A 6192-nucleotide genomic window follows, 5' to 3' on the forward strand; every position below is an offset into this window, starting at 1 on the left:
TTCATCGCCATAGCAATAATTAATTCCACAGGTGAGAGACCCATGGTAACATGGTAACTGTGTCTTCTTGCTCTGCTTTTAATCAAAGGCCGTGGCGCCGTGAATAACAAAACATGTTCCCATATAGGCCCTGGTGTCCCCTGTGGGTTCACTTTAGTCACAGGAGACCCTCAGTGTTACTCCAGTGGAGAGATACTGCACCACACCAGCTGAAAATAGATCTATGTACAATATGTGTCTCAGCTGCATTGAATGGGATTGTACAGGATATGTTCTTTATGAAGAATATGGGAGAACAAGGTGAAGTGGTTTTCAGTTGAAATTTTATGGCGCTACTTCATTTCCCTTAGTTCATCAGTCACTGTTCTGAATGTTGGTTCACCTCTCTCTCTCTCTGTCTCTCTCTCTCTCTCCCAATTCAATTCAATTTGCTTTATTGCAATGGCGCAACAGTGTACATATTGCTGAAGCTTATTTTGGATATTTACAATATAAAAATGAGAATCAAAATGGTCAACGGGACAACAGTAACAACAATAACCAAGTGTCAAAATAACCATACATTGAACAATAACAATAAACATACAGTAGAGGACCTGTGCAGGTTGATTGGTCTGTCAGACACTGTCCCTCAACTTATGGCAGGCAGAATTGTAGCGCTCTCTCTATCTCTCTCTGTCTCTCTGTCTCTCTCTCTCACTGTCTCTCTCTCTTTCTCTGTCTCTCTCAATTAAATTCAATTTGCTTTATTGGCATGACGTAACAATGTACATATTGCCAACAGTAACAACTGTCCAACTGTCCCTCAACTTATGGCAGGCAGCAATGTAGTGCGCTGCCAACCCACAGCTCTCTGCATCCTCCCCCAACAGGATGGGTAGCCTACTCTCATCAGAGAGGACTTTGAAACCTTGAATAAGGGTTTCAAATTTGGAGAAATGACACTCTCTAATTGTTTTATATTTTTGATATCAGGAAATGCGTCTCAGGTTCTGCTGTTTTGAAGCGGTTGCACAGCCTTTCCTCTACAGGGAGCCAGGTTTTCCTGTGTCTACCCTTCTCAATGGCTGTGCTCACTGAGGTTTTTCTAAGGTTTTGATCAGTAACCATGGTCAAATATTTAGCCACAGTGTACTGTCAATTTAGGGCCAGATAGCAGTGCATTTTGCGTTGTGTTTGTGTTTCCCAATAAGCAATATAGTTTTGTTTTGACTGTGTTGTAATTTGGTTTCATTTGGTTTATCCTGATTGATTGGATGTTCTGGTTCTGAGGCTTCAGTGTGTTAGTTAGTAGAACAGGTTTGTGAACTCAGCCCCAGGATCAGCTGGATGAGGGGACTCTTTTCTTTGCTTAGCTCTTGGCATTGCAGGGCTTGGTAATGATATAAGAGGGGAGTCACTGTGTTAAACACAAAACCTCATCTTCAAGCACTATTTACATAACCTCTGACTCCTCTCGCAAAATGAAACATTCGCCTCAAAACAGTTTTACCTGTGTTCAAAATCAAACACTGCTCTCAAATCATAAACAAAGTGATCAAAATGATATACACTCTCAAGCAGTCAGTAAACAACACACCGAAAAATAGAAAACACATTGTTCAAAACCTACAATTCTCAGGGAGAAGTACATTTTTCATCTAAAACAATATTCATATTTTTCTGTCATTGTCTTTTGATGAATGAAAACATGTTCTATCATAGTAGCTCAAAATTGATCAGAAATTACTACTCTGCTTTGCTCTTTGCAATTTTGTTCTTCCTCCTTGTAGCCCTATTTTTACAGTACTGTACCCTGCATCTCACAAACCTGTCCTTTGTCTCTGTGATACTGTCATTCTTGTTCTTCCTCCTCCTTGTACCCCTATTTTTACAGTACTGTACCCTGCATCTCACAAACCTGTCCTTTGTCTCTGTGATACTGTCATTCTTGTTCTTCCTCCTCCTTGTAGCCCTATTTTTACAGTACTGTACCCTGCATCTCACAAACCTGTCCTTTGTCTCTGTGATACTGTCATTCTTGTTCTTCCTCCTCCTTGTACCCCTATTTTTACAGTACTGTACCCTGCATCTCACAAACCTGTCCTTTGTCTCTGTGATACTGTCATTCTTGTTCTTCCTCCTCCTTGTACCCCTATTTTTACAGTACTGTACCCTGCATCTCACAAACCTGTCCTTTGTCTCTGTGATACTGTCATTCTTGTTCTTCCTCCTCCTTGTACCCCTATTTTTACAGTACTGTACCCTGCATCTCACAAACCTGTCCTTTGTCTCTGTGATACTGTCATTCTTGTTCTTCCTCCTCCTTGTAGCCCTATTTTTACAGTACTGTACCCTGCATCTCACAAACCTGTCCTTTGTCTCTGTGATACTGTCATTCTTGTTCTTCCTCCTTGTAGCCCTATTTTTACAGTACTGTACCCTGCATCTCACAAACCTGTCCTTTGTCTCTGTGATACTGTCATTCTTGTTCTTCCTCCTCCTTGTACCCCTATTTTTACAGTACTGTACCCTGCATCTCACAAACCTGTCCTTTGTCTCTGTGATACTGTCATTCTTGTTCTTCCTCCTCCTTGTACCCCTATTTTTACAGTACTGTACCCTGCATCTCACAAACCTGTCCTTTGTCTCTGTGATACTGTCATTCTTGTTCTTCCTCCTCCTTGTACCCCTATTTTTACAGTACTGTACCCTGCATCTCACAAACCTGTCCTTTGTCTCTGTGATACTGTCATTCTTGTTCTTCCTCCTCCTTGTACCCCTATTTTTACAGTACTGTACCCTGCATCTCACAAACCTGTCCTTTGTCTCTGTGATACTGTCATTCTTGTTCTTTGTTGATATGACCCTGCAACCAGTCAAAATCTATTGAGCAGTCAGTACTGTTAATAAATGGAAAGCACAATGTTCAGGGCCACACAATTTGTCCATTGTACAGTATACAGCCTACAATGCACTGTACTACAGTATACATTACTAAAAGGAACAAAAATCAAAGGAGTAAACATGTGATCAATGTGCTTCTTCTTGTCTTTGGGCTGGGTCAGGCCAGAGCACTTCGTCGACATCACAAGCAATATTGTCCCTCCTGAGGCAACGGGGGAAGAAGCTTCTTGTGTGCCGTATCCAGCCCTGACATGATTCCTCACCTACAGTGGGGCAAAAAAGTATTTAGTCAGCCACCAATTGTGCAAGTTCTCCCACTTAAAAAGATGAGAGAGGCCTGTAATTTTCATCATAGGTACACTTCAACTATGACAGACAAAATGAGAGAGAAAAAAATCCAGAAAATCACATTGTAGGATTTTTTATGAATTTATTTGCAAATTATGGTAGAAAATAAGTATTTGGTCACCTACAAACAAGCAAGATTTCTGGCTCTCACAGACCTGTAACTTCTTCTTTAAGAAGCTCCTCTGTCCTCCACTTGTTACCTGTATTAATGGCACCTGTTTGAACTTGTTATCAGTATAAAAGACACCTGTCCACAACCTGAAACAGTCACACTCCAAACTCCACTATGGCCAAGACCAAAGAGCTGTCAAAGGACACCAGAAACAAAATTGTAGACCTGCACCAGGCTGGGAAGACTGAATCTGCAATAGGTAAGCAGCTTGGTTTGAAGAAATCAACTGTGGGAGCAATTATTAGGAAATGGAAGACATACAAGACCACTGATAATCTCCCTCGATCTGGGGCTCCATGCAAGATCTCACCCCGTGGGGTCAAAATGATCACAAGAACGGTGAGCAAAAATCCCAGAACCACACAGGGTGACCTAGTGAATGACCTGCAGAGAGCTGGGACCAAAGTAACAAAGCCTACCATCAGTAACACACGCTGCCAGGGACTCAAATCCTGCAGTGCCAGACTTGTCCCCCTGCTTAAGCCAGTACATGTCCAGGCCCATCTGAAGTTTGCTAGAGACCATTTGGATGATCCAGAAGAAGATTGGGAGAATGTCATATGGTCAGATGAAACTAAAATATAACTTTTTGGTAAAAACTCAACTCGTCGTGTTTGGAGGACAAAGAATGCTGAGAGGGCCATGTATCGTGAGATTTTAAGTGAAAACCTCCTTCCATCAGCAAGGGCATTGAAGATGAAACGTGGCTGGGTCTTTCAGCATGACAATGATCCCAAACACACCGCCCGGGCAACGAAGGAGTGGCTTCGTAAGAAGCATTTCAAGGTCCTGGAGTGGCCTAGCCAGTCTCCAGATCTCAACCCCATAGAAAATCTTTGGAGGGAGTTGAAAGTCTGTGTTGCCCAGCAACAGCCCCAAAACATCACTGCTCCAGAGGAGATCTGGATGGAGGAATGGGCCAAAATACCAGCAACAGTGTGTGAAAACCTTGTGAAGACATTTGACCTCTGTCATTGCCAACAAAGCATATATAACAAAGTATTGAGATAACTTTTGTTATTGACCAAATACTTACTTTTCCACCATAATTTGCAAATTAATTAATTACAAATCCTACAATATGATTTTCTGGATTTTTTTTCTCATTTTGTCTGTCATAGTTGAAGTGTACCGATGATGAGAATTACAGGCCTCTCATCTTTTTAAGTGGGAGAACTTGCACAATTGGTGGCTGACTAAATACTTTTTTGCCCCACTGTATATCACCACAGGCTAAATCCATGGCTTGCAGCAGATTTACTCTGCTGTAGGGTTGTCGATCATACACTTTCCATCTCTAAGAGGAGAAAAATTCCTCAATCGGATTCAGGAAAGGCGAGTATGGAGGGAGGTACAAGTTCATAAACTGCCCATTGATGTTAAACCATTCCCTTACCTGAGCAGCTCGGTGGAAACTGACATTGTCCCACACTATCACATAGGTGGGAATGGGATTCCCTGCTGCTCTTGAACCTGCTGCTCAAATAAAATAGATCTTAGATTGGCAATAAATCTTAGAAGGTGCTGGGTGTTATATGGCCCGAGTGTAACATGGTGGAACACCATGGTTGCTGATAGCAGCACAGATAGTGACATTGCCACGTCGTTGACCAGGGACTTCAACAATGGCCCGCTGTCCAATCATGTTTCGGCCTCTCCTTCTCCTCTTTGTTAGATTGAAGCCTGCTTCATCGACAAAGATGAACTCATGAGGTCTGTCCAAGGATTCCAAGTCATATATTGTCTGTGTAGAAATACAATATGCTGTATGTAGGATTTTGTAAGCCGTACAGAGACAGTGCTATACTGTAGAGTACAATTAAGCTTCTGATTCACATACATTGTATGTACTGAAGAGTAATGTCATTCACATAGTATGTGTTAGTACTGTAGACAATCTGGATTACAGTAAATGTTTCTGAATGTACACTTACTTGCACATACTGAGCTCCCAGTTCTTTCACCCTTGGTGAGTTGCGCTCAAAAAAGGTACTCTGTATACTGGTTTCATTCGCATCCTGTTACGATGGAGGACACGGTCAATTGTGGAAATGTTCACTGTCGATTCCCTGGAAGTGTGTGTTGTCTTGTATCACTCGTTCCTGGATTTCTCTGAGTCGTATTGCATTATCTTGAAGGACCATGCCAACTATAACGGCCTCTTGCTCCCGAGTGAATATAGCTGTCCTTCCATCTGCATGTGGCAGCCTTGCAATTCTACAAAAAGTAGTTGTGTAGTTACATAACATATTCATGCAGTACAATACATACAGTGATTAACTTTACAAATATCTATTGAAACAGCTGCATATAGTGTAGTACAGTAAATTTGCAATTACAAAAATACAGTAGTATACTGTACCTGTTCTCTTCTCTGAATGTCCTTACTATGGTGGACATGGAAAATCAGCTCAAATTGGGTTGCACTCTAAGTCCTGCTTCCCTCATTGTCAGTCCATGGACAAGAACATGGTCTATAACTGTTGCTCAAATTTCATCAGATATTTCCACTCTTTGTCTTCCTCTTCTTCCTCCTCTTCCTCTTTCTTGCCCTCCTCCTCCTCGTCACCCACCTCGCATACGTCCTCGTCCTCTCACATTGTTTCTTCTATCCATTCTCATACTTTCTCCTTCCCTCCTTCAACAAGCTGTTTGCTCTCTGAACTGGCTTATATTGGTTGTGTCGCATCATTTGAAACGGGTTAAATCAATTTTGAGTGGTTGATTTCAATCAATGACATGTATTCTCTATTTGTATTTGATTGTTGCCACTTGTGTTTACCAGT

The sequence above is a fragment of the Oncorhynchus nerka genome, linkage group LG4 (genome assembly GCF_034236695.1).
Source record: "Oncorhynchus nerka isolate Pitt River linkage group LG4, Oner_Uvic_2.0, whole genome shotgun sequence".
In the NCBI taxonomy this organism is placed as follows: Eukaryota; Metazoa; Chordata; class Actinopteri; order Salmoniformes; family Salmonidae; genus Oncorhynchus; species Oncorhynchus nerka.